General features: G+C 42.8%; 1 pseudogene; it reads right to left on the reverse strand.

Moving 5' to 3' along the window:
• Positions 1 to 4,484: 4,484 nt before the first annotated feature.
• Positions 4,485 to 6,209, reverse strand: LOC111531210 (annotated as a pseudogene).
• Positions 6,210 to 11,719: the final 5,510 nt, after the last annotated feature.

Here is an 11,719-nt window from a genome sequence, read left to right on the forward strand (position 1 = left end):
CGCCACAGTGGAAAGGAAAATTAACTGCTTCCTCCTAAGGTCTTGTTCAAGCTGTAAGGTTTTTAAATTGGCTAGGAGGCACCCTAAGGGGGTGCTCTTTGGAAATTTGGACTGGGGGTGTTTCCCGTTTGTTTCCTCTTTACTTACACAATGGACACAATGGAAATGGAAGTGGATCTCTGCCTGGCTTCAAAGCGTCCTTTGGAACCAGCAGAGACAGACTGGAGGCTCATGGAGCCAAAGTGGAGATTACCTTCAGGCGGACATCTCTGTCCTGAACGGGTCTCCCGAGCCACTTGGTGGCTCAAAATGGACCTCGGACCTGCACAGGATTTTTGGGCCGAGGGAGGTAAAGAGGAGACAAGGGCACTTACCCCAGAGAGGCCAGTGCTCTTTGGAAATTTGGACTGGGGGATTTCCCGTTTGTTTCCTCTTTACTTACACAATGGACACAATGGAAATGGAAGTGGATCTCTGCCTGGCTTCAAAGCGACCTCTGGAACCAGCAGAGACAGACTGTAGGCTCATGGAGCCAAAGTGGAGATTACCTTCAGGCGGACATCTCCATTCTGAATGGGTCTCCCGAGCCACTTGGTGGCTCAAAATGGACCTTGGACCTGCACAGGATTTTGGCCAAGGGAGGTAAAGAGGAGACAAGGGCACTTACCCCAGAGAGGCCATGAGAGTGAGGGAAGCGGGTCTCAGGTCCTGGTCCGTCTGCGATGTGGGAGCAGGAGGAGGTTCCTCAACTCCTACAGGCCTGAGGAGGGGGTCTCCTCCCGGGTTTTGGCACCAACTGATTTGTTTTTCTAAGACCACCAGAGCGGGTGCAAAAGAACCAGTGGGTAGGCAAGTGTAGGAGCAAAACTGCAAGTTTATTTTTGGTCACTTAAGGTGTGGGGGAGATGTCTATCGGCCTCTGGCAAAGGAGGCCGACAGAGTCCCCCCGGTGGGGCTCTCGGGTGGGGTTCCTGCAGTCCTGACATCCCGACAGGAGTGGGGCTGGAGGAAGGCCGCGTGGCTCACTGGCCGAGAGCGGCTTTTGTAGGGGTGGAAGGGCAATAGGCGGGGCACAGGCGTGTCTGGGGTGTTCCGCAGGTGCGACCAGGTAAATCTTGGTCTCTTCGGATTGACGTCACCTGGCGCATGCCCAGTTGGTCTGCACCTTCCCTGGGCGCTGGCTGCATTTTCGCACGCGTGGGAAAAGTTATTGATGAAGAACCCGGAAGTGCACCATCCTGCCTCTGTTCGTCCAAACAATTACCAGTGCATTCAGCCCCTGTTACATACCCCCTAGGTTGCTTAATCAATCACGGCCCTTTCATGTAAAATCTTTAGGGTTGTGAGCCCTTAAAAGGGACAGAAATTGTGGATTCAAGAAGCTCGGATATTGAGACATTAGTCTGCTGATGCTTCCAGCTGATTAAAGTCACTTCCTTCACTACCTCTCTGTCTGTGGGGTTTTTGTCTGCGGCTTGTCCTGCTACACCATGACAGCAGGGTTTTTGTTTTTGTTTTTTTTTCTATTTGGTGTACTATTATGTTGTCAGTGCTTGAAACATAGTGAACACTCAGTAAATATTTGAAGGAATAAATAAATACATTTTCTAATGTAACTTACTACATAATACTGTAATGTATCTCTTCACACTAAGTGTATAATAGGCACTCAATGAATATTCGTTGAATTAATAAATAATAAAAGTTTTTTATGAACCCTAAAGCACTTATACAATGCTTTATCATATGAAACCCGAAAATTTGAGACAGGTCTCAGTTAATTTAGAAAGTTTATTTTGCCAAGATGAGGATGTCTGCGCAAGACACAGGCTCAGGAGGTCCTGATAACATGTACCCAAGGTGGTCAGAGCACAGGTTGGCTTTATACATTTTAGGGAAATATGAGATATCAATCAATATACGTAAAATGAACATTGGTCTATCCAGAAAGGTGAGACAATGTGAAGTAAAAGAGGGGCAACTCACAGCAGAGGGGAGCTTCCAAGTCACAGGTAGATGAGAGAAAAATAGTAGCATTATTGTAAGTTTCTGATTAGCCTTTCCAAAGGAGACAATCAGATATGCATTTATCTCAGTGAGGAGGAGAGATGACTTTGAATAGAATGGGAGGCAGTTTTGCCCTAAGCAGTTCCCAGCTTAAATTTTCCTTTTTAGCTCAGTGATTTTGGGGGCCCAAGATATTTTTCTTTCACATTTTCCCCCTTTTCTTTTTAAAAATCTTTTGGAGAAAGCATAATGTAAAAAAATGAGTCTTTGGTCTCAGGTTTCATCTGATCTCTCATGGCTAGGTCATTTTATTCCTAGAAAGGTAGGCCCTGAGTTATTAGGAAAGCTCATTTTTGGAAGGTTTTGAAGTCTCATGCCCTGTGAAGAGAAAATAGGGATAAAAAAGGGAGGAAAACAACAAAAAACAAAAGAACAATCTTGGAAAATCAATATAGGCCACATAGTCTGAAGTTCATACATCAGTAGGCAGATATGGAAGTCACTTATGTATGTACATAGGATGCTATTATTTTCTTCTGAAGTTTAAGTTGTCCAGCTTCAGTATTCATGGCTTTATGAAAGCACAGCTTAGTTTCCAGTAATTTCAAATTAGGAACAATGGGGAAAAAGGAAAAAAAATAAAAACATTATTTAGCAGTCTTATAGTCAAGAAAAATTAGAATTTGGTTCAAACTGTAGAAAATAATAAAAAATTAAAAAAATTAGGCAAGGCTAGAATCTAATAACAGATGTACTACAGTTTTTGAAATATAACTTTTCTCTCTCCAGTTTTCCATTTTAACTAAAGACAGATTACAGTAGGACTGGTTAGCTTTATTATACTTGGCATAATTATTTGTATACAGTGCAGCAAGAATAATCATTTTTACATAGACTTTTAAATTGGCTTTGATGAAACTTTGTTCCATAGAAGGAATTTCAGATAAAACTTTTTTTTTTTTTAGAATAAATACGGACTTTAATGAAGAGTTTTCCCTTTGGTATAAGCGAGACCATGGAAACATCCAAATAACAACAAAAGGAGAGTGGGATGAAAACAGTCAACTCTCCCTTATCCACAAGGCCGAAAGAGAGGGGCCTCTTTGCTGTGGTGTGGCCACCCCGGGCCTAGGCTGTACCAGGCCTGTAGAAAGTACTCAGGAATTGTAGGTTTTGCATTTCCCATCCGTGAAACTGACCGGCATTCAGGCAAACTTCTGCCTCTCAGCCTCGCAGTAAGAGGCCCAAGTTTTTCTAGTCCTAGCTGGAAATCAATTTCATCTGCCTCAGGTCTCTGGTATAAAAGATAATGTTGCCGGTCCCAGTTACCTCACAGGCCTGGAGGAGGAAAATGCCAAGAGCTGTAAAAGGGCTTGGAAAAGTCAAAAAGGTAATGTATAAATGTAATAATTGATTAACATTTTGTGCTCAAGAATAAGCCATGGAAAACAAAATTGGAAAAGTAAGTCTACAGCCCTAAAATATATGCATACAAAATTTTGAAAGAACGCAGTTGCAACTCTACAGATGGTATTTGGGGATTGTCTACTGCTTTAGAATCTCAATGCCCCTTTTCCTACCTCCACTAAATCCACCTGGGAGAGTTAAATTACAAGAGGCCGAAATTCAGTAACCCCCACCCCCCTCCCAGAAAGGGAGGCAGGGCAGAGGCTCCAGGAGGGAGGGCTACACTTTGGCTGTAGAGTACAATAGGCATGCAACATGGGAGGGTGGGCCTTATGAAATGTATATGCAGACGCCTTGGGGTGAGGGGCCCCCAGCCAGGAGCCACTGAGCAAGGGAGGGATCCATCTCCTCCCTGGCCAGGAGGGGCCCCTGGGGCAAATCCTAAGGGTTGCATATCCCCCGGGAGAGGGGACAGCTGCCACTCCTGCCTCTGTTCTCCCAACCCAAACCGGAGAGGGTGCTGAACAAGGAGAAGATAGGTCCCAGAAGCCAAGAAGGTGCTGGCATCCCTGTCATTGAACTCAGGGTCTCAATAATTCTTTGTGTAAAATATCTTCAGACCTAAGAGATGGTTAAAGGCACAAAGTTTAAACATAGGGGTAGGGGTGTTGAGAGGGGTCTGGGGTACCCTGAAGCCCAGAAGTGTGATTCATTCCCCCTTGCCCAGAAGGGTGACTGTTCCACTGGGCCTGTCACCACAGGACATTTTCCATGACAAGCACTCACCTTCTTGGGGAAGGGGCATCAGGTTGACAGAGAAAAGACCCCGGTAAGGGGCCACTCTGTACATTAATACTTTGATGATTAAAGCTTGGGGAGAAGTAGGATTCTCCCCCAGGTTTCTGACTCAAACCCTCTCACTCAGCTGGATATGAAACCCAGTGTCCACACTACTCTCAGCTCTGACACAAGGCCGTGCCCACAGAACACTCCCAACTGAGGTCCTGAGAGTTAGGGAATAGGGTGGAAGGGGTTGGAGGGCATCTTCTGGAAGAGAGTGCTGGGGCAGATCACAGTTTCTGCTCCACAAGTTGCTGTAGACACAGTTTGCTGCCCACAGAGATGATGGGCAAGTGATAGTCCATGTGGTAGCTGATAAGGTGACTGACACTCTCAAAGTGGTGATCCTTTGTCCAAACTACACCCTTGGTCCACCAGTAGCAGATGCTTGGGCTGACCGCTCTTCAAGCCAGTGAGCACATACTGGCCAGGTGTGGTCATGCTTTCCTTCACCAGGAAGTCCCCATTGAGCTTCAGCAGTGCCTCAGCCTCCTGCTGGTTCAGCTTCCCATGGAACCAGGGGTGCCCTCAGAGCTGCTCAGCCATGACATCAACTGGGGAGGAGGAGGCACGTGAAGAGCATCTTCAAAGGGCTTCATGTCAAACAGGTCCCGGGTTGTGCTGCCACTGATGGCAGGACTTGGGGGCCCAGCACCATTCCCTGCTTGCTGGGTCTTGTCTAGGTTCTGCACGTTGACATAGGAGGGATCATCAAAGAGCTCTCTGCCTGGACAGGGTGGTGGAGGTGGCATCTGTTTGCAAACTTCTGGATCTCCCCCAACAGGCTATCCTACAGGCAGTGTAGCTCCCAAGTGGCTGGGGGTCTGGGCACTGGGTAGAAAGGGTTGAGCAGCCCCTAGAGTGGCTGCTTCCCGAAGCCTCATGTATACCACACGCCCAAGAGGGGGTTTCTTCCCAGGAAGTCATTATAGTGCTGATGGTGAGGTGGCTCTTCCTCCTCCTCATCCCAAGCTAAGCCATCAAAGCCAGTCATCCCGTCATAGGGGGTGACCAGTTTGATGTGGTTTCCTGAGGTATTGTTTAAAGTGCAATTCAACGACCTGGCCAATGGTGCTGATGACATCCTGGGCAAGCCCTTCAGGACACTCCAGAATGTGGCAGGCTTTCCAATTCACAGGGTCTTTGGCAACATTGGCAACATACTTGACTGTGTCTGGATCCCCACTGGATGCAAATGAGATAGACTGCATGTGGTGGTTAGTGATAATCTGTTTGCAGTCTGTGACCATGAGGTTGAGGCTGCTGGTGGAGGTGGTGAGAGTGATTGGCATTCCAGCAAAATTCAGGTTACTCCTTCCCAGAATAGAGCTGAGTGGATGGCTACAGGGCTTTCTCTTCCTTGTCACCCCCTTAGCACCCAGCACAGCCTCACATACCTGACTAATGGCCTCCCTCGTGACCTGAATCCAGGTGTTGAAGTCCAGGGCGCTCATTGACTGCAGGATCTCCATATAGCCCATGTACCAAAGCAAGTAGGAAACCCCGGGTCCCATGACTTTGTCAATGGGATACAGCCAGCCTTTGCATGGGCTTATTGACAGAGCTCCCATGGTGGGTCCACTCCTCACTCCCCAGCTGGCCCCCTTCCACCTGAGTCCTGCACTCACCACCTCCACTCAGCTTGTTCATGTCCTGGAGGAGGGGTAGGGGAATGAGTCTGGCATGGCTGCCCCTATGATGCCCTCCCCATCATTGGCTGCCCTTCCTGGCTCCCCCTTAGGCCCTAGGTGTCCCCTGGCCCAATTGGCCAGCCTCTGGTTGCTCATCCGGGGGAAGAAGGAGCACACGGTACTGGGACTATCGTCCCCAGACAAAGGGGGCAGGATGGGTCCCAGGGATGAGGCTGATGGGGAAGGCAGTTCCTCTGGTGGGGTGGACCCTGAAGGCCCTTCCTCCAGTGATGACAGAGACTCATTCCTCAGTGGATTGTACTTGGGCTTGGAGGGACAGGAGATCCCTAGCTGAGGTGAGAGAGGGGCTGCTGCTCAGCCTGGCCCCTCTGTCAGTTTGGGCAAGGAGGTCAGACAGGGATTATGCCCAGGCCCTTAGCCTGGTCCGACCTCTGTGGCCCAGGAGTCACAGAAGTCCTGGGGAATGAGAGGGACAAGTGGTTTCTGCTCCACAGCTCAGACTCAGACAGTTTTGGGTCCCATCCACACCCAATGTGGAGCCTCTTCCTCAGATAAAACTTTTTAAAGCTGAGCCCAGCCATGTATTTATATCATCAAATACCTATAAGTGGGGTAAGTTTCCTCTCCTCTTGAGGTTCCAAGATAAATCTGGGGCTCCTGGACCTGTCAGAAAATGGCATTCTTTACCTACCACAGGTCAGAAACCCTGTATAAGGGTTGTGTAGCAAAGGTATGAGGGCAGTTTTTATTCCTTAAAGGAAAGCACACTATTCCAGTCAAAGCCCAGGTAAAATAATCAGTTTCTCCAATTGTGTCCTGTTGCAAATGAAAACAGATTCTTTATGCAAATAACTATATTATTATAAGTTAAGAATATTTAAAAATAGTTTCCAAATCCTGGAGAAATCAGGTAGAGAGAAAAAATATGCTCCAAATTTTGTTCATAGGAGCACACTAAATTGGTAAAAGTTGTCAATAGCTCTAAAGAAAAGTTTCAAGACTAAAAAACAAAACAAAGGATCAGCAATATTTTTAGTGAAAAGTCAAAAAGATTAGTCCAGTCCATGCCACTAATTCCTGTTTTGCTTGATATTCATAAAAATTTTAGCTCTCCATGAATCCTGAAAGTGTTTCCTCTATTCTCATGTCATAATCTCCAAACTTATCAGAAACCTGCATTCAAGAGCACTTGTTAAGAACTTTATAGCTAATTATAAAATCACCTTCTAAAGAGGACAAAACAACATGACAATTGTCCATGGATAACAAAAATTTTAGGGCAGCCATACTCAAAGATACAATTGACAAGGAAATGTATTACCTCTGTGGCACACAATAATTTTAACAATTATGATTATTACTGATAATGAACACTAAATCATATCAGAGTTACAGGAGTTTCCCATAATTTTGGAAAACATACCAATAACATATTTATACAAATACACCCCAAAGAAAACCAAACACAATTTCATATTTGACAATGCTTCCTGTATACTTTTCACACCAAATAAGCCAAATTATATCATTTTTGAACTTTAGGGAACCTAATATCTTAAAGAATTAATTAGGTCCACAAGTACATGATTTATCATTTCATTTTGGAAACTTTGTCAAATATAAAAGGTTTAAAACACTTGATATTACAAAATAGAATCACAGGTCATTGTAAAATATGTCATTCTAAATGAATCACCAAAGTGATAACTCAAGGGTTTCAAAACAAAAAGGCAAAAACCATTATTTGTTATGAGAGGAGACTTCATTTTCAAAATAACTCCTAATAATAACAGCATGAAGCCAAATAAATTTGTTTCTCAAAATTTTACAAACGATCTATAGTATTTTAATTTTTGACCATCAGATATAACCTTCATAAGCCTTTATAACTTTTATTAAGGACTTGGTTAATGCTTCAAGAAAACCTTGTTAATCTAAAACAGGGGCCCATATGCTGGTCTTGCATCAGTGTGTCTTTGAAATTAATGATTAATTTATAGAGAAACTGAATTTATTTTCTCTTTCAAAATCAGCCCTTACAATCTCCCATATCTAACTTTTCCATGATAGTCTCTGGGCCTTGAGTTGACACAGCTTCAATTTTTCACCTGTATCTCAGGAACACAGTTTATTTTGATTGGTATCTTCTATGGGGCCTGAAGATGAGACTTTAGTTGCTCTCAGTGTTTAAGATCTAGCAATACTTGGTGCCCTTTTTACACCCAGGAGTCAAAGCCCTGTAACTCAATGTCACAAGGACATTAAAAGCACATACAGGAAGATACATAAATGTAATAACATTAATGTAAAAAAAAATTAAATCTCAGTTTTTTTCCTAAGCAAACCAAACTTAATAATAATGGCATAGAAATTATTTTGATAAAACATACAATTTATTAGGCCAGTTACCAAAAGGCAAAATAAAAGACCTTCTGCAGTGCACAGAATATTATGTTGGACGAAAACATTTCCTTTAGACCTTTAAGAAAATGTGCCTTTTAAAACGGGAATAAGAGAAAGCTGAAAAACAGCGAGATGCAATAAAAGTTGAACTTTGGGTTAAAAGAAATTAAAATATCTTATAATTTATAATGAGTAAACCAACCTCTTAAGAAAATTTCGTTGTTCTAACAAATAATTTAGTGTATAAGTGTTTTTTTTTATATCAAGCCCAATCTGTAGAAAGAGCCTTATATTTTTTCTTTAATTATATACAACTTGATCATATAAAAGGTTTTTTTTTTTTTTTTTTTTTTTTTTAATCCTCTTTTTGACTTACACAGACCACTCATGACAGGCTGGAACTTTCAGGTTTTTCCTGAATATCACTCTTTCTAAAACAACTAGTCATTTTATTTTAGGTCTAAATTTACCATACAAGATTCTTTCTCATATAAAATTATTTCTCGTTAAACTTTCTTACCACAGAAAACCTCTCTATTTTTATAACTTTCTTTACATCTCTTATTTCCTGCTTCCTTTTCCTTGTTTTATATATAACCTTTAAATAAGCTTCAAATTACACAAAACTTTTCATCTTTTAAAAAAGTACACACTTTTTTTTAGCAAGAATGTTTTCCTACAATATATTTTTATTGGAAAATACCCAAATAATGCAATGTCTACTATTTAATTTAATATAGCTTTATATTCTAAATTATGAGAAGTTTGTCTACAAGGATTTATCCCATTACATTTACTCATTTTATTTTAATTGTTTACCTAGATTATTTATGAAAACTGTGATAGTCGTCATTTAAAGTTATTGAACCGCCATTGCAAAATTGTAACTGAGACAGAGAAAAAGATTTTGCCTAACTGACTCCATCTTGCTTTTAACCTCCAAGCTGTCCTTGTTCATTCCTGGGTATAGGCTGAACTAACTTTGGGAGGAACTTAGTTTATAGTTTAGCTTTGAAATGAATATGATAACAGTCCTTTCCCAAAACAAACCTGCTTATTGCCAGTGAACTAGCCTGTCTAAAACCATGGGATTAGAAGTTATAATAATCTTACTAAATTCAAGATGCAACTTTTTTCATTAAACCAATATCAGTCTTATAAACCAATATCAGTCTTATTTATTAAAATTACACAAGCAAAGATTATTCTGTTTAAGGTTGGGTTTATAATTTTGTAATCCCTATGCCAAATTTTGACAACTTGCAGTATTTGGCAGAAATAAGTATGAAATTGCTTGATTAATAAATGCAAACAAAATGTATGTTGGCAATTCTTAAGACATTTCTAATATTACTTTACCAATAATTTTAAAGCTAGCTTATTTAATAAAGATTTTAACTTAAGTTACATAAACTTGAAAAAGCATTTGACTAGTCTTTTCTTTTTCCTTGACAAAGTATTTGATTCAAGTGCTTTTATTTTCTTAAGCCAATTAATTAGAGCTCTTTATATATTTTCAGTAGTGAAACATTTTGTACACAACACATAAATACATAGATGTATTAGGCATGCTGATAGAAGTACATCTTATAGATTTCCAAAACCTCCTCTTTTTTTTCCTGTCTTAAACTTGCAAACTCTTGATACCTTGCTTCCTTACCCTGGCAGTTGTCAGCTATATAGCCCTAAATCTGCATATTAAAGGAAACAATTCTGGTGAAAACCAGATAGCAAAATTTACGTTATAAGGTACAAAGACACTGTCTGGTGAGCTAGAGGGAGATTAAAAGGGATTTAATTGCCAATTGAACATAAAATTATGGTAGTCTATTACACACACATATACATACACATATACATACACACATAAACACACACAAAGATACTATAGCTTTTACTTCAGTGCTTTAGCCATGAGATAAATACAAATTCACTAGCTTGTAAAAAAAAAAAAAAAAAAGTTAGATCCAAACATGGTTTTCATTTAAGTAGAAAATAACAGCAGATTTAAAGCAGGCAGAAAAGAAAAATAGGGAAAATTGGGACCTACAAACTCTATAGTCTGCAGGTCAGCCTTGGGACTCTTTTACTTTAATGTAAATATGCACAAAAACCATATTACTTCCATTTTACTCTGGCAAGTAGAGGTGCCATAAAACCGACAGAGTGCTCAAAAGGGGGTCATTCTCCTTATTTTCAGATTATTCATTTCCCACTTTTTTTTTTTTTCTTAGAAGGAGAAACTGGGTCTTTGGAAGATGGCCGAATAGGAACAGCTTCAGTCTCCATCTCCCAGCGCGAGCGACACAGAAGACCGCGATTTCTGCATTTTCAACTGAGGTACTGGGGTCATCTCACTCGGGAGTGCCGGACAATCGGTGCTGGTCAGCTGCTGCAGCCCGACCAGCGAGAGCTGAAGCAGGGCGAGGCATCGCCTCACCTGGGAAGCGCGAGGGGGAAGGGAGTCCCTTTTCCTAGCCAGGGGAACTGAGACACACAACACCTGGAAAATCGGGTAACTCCCACCCCAATACTGCGCTGTAACACCGGCACACCGGAGATTGTATCCCACACCTGGCCGGGAGGGTCCCACGCCCACGGAGCCTCTCTCCTTGCTAACACAGCAGTCTGCGGCAATCTAACCGCAAGGCAGCAGCGAGGCTGGGGGAGGGGCGCCCGCCATCGCTGAGGCTTAAGTAGGAAAATAAAGCCCCTGGGAAGCTCGAACTGGGGGGAGCTCACAGCAGCTCAAGGAAACCTGCCTGTCTCTGTAGACTGCGCCTCTGGGGACAGGGCTCAGCTAAAGGAGTAGAAGCCTGTGAAACGCGAACGACTCTGTCTGACAGCTTTGAAGAGAGCAGTGGATCTCCCAACACGGAGGTTGAGATCTGAGAAGGGGCAGTCTGTCTGCTCAAGTGAGTCACTGACCCCTGAGTAGCCTAACTGGGAGACATCCCCCACTGGGGCAGTCTGACACCCCACACCTCACAGGGTGGAGTACACCCCTGAGAGGAAGCTTCCAAAGCAAGAATCAGACAGGTGCACTCGCTGTTCAGCAATATTCTATCTTCTGCAACCTCTGCTGCTGATACCCAGGCAAACAGGGTCTGGAGTGGACCTCAAGCAATCTCCAACAGACCTATAGCTGAGGGTCCTGACAGTCAGAAGGAAACCTACCAAACAGGAAGGACACCTATATCAAAACCCCATCAGTACGTCACCATCATCAAAGACCAGTGACAGATAAAACCACAAAGATGGGGAAAAAGCAGGGCAGAAAAGCTGGAAATTCAAAAAATAAGAGCGCATCTCCTCCTGCAAAGGAGCACAGCCCATCGCCAGCAACGGATCAAAGCTGGTCAGAGAATGATTTTGATGAGATGAGAGAAGAAGGCTTCAGTCCATCAAAC

Source organism: Piliocolobus tephrosceles, chromosome 12 (assembly GCF_002776525.5).
Source record: "Piliocolobus tephrosceles isolate RC106 chromosome 12, ASM277652v3, whole genome shotgun sequence".
In the NCBI taxonomy this organism is placed as follows: Eukaryota; Metazoa; Chordata; class Mammalia; order Primates; family Cercopithecidae; genus Piliocolobus; species Piliocolobus tephrosceles.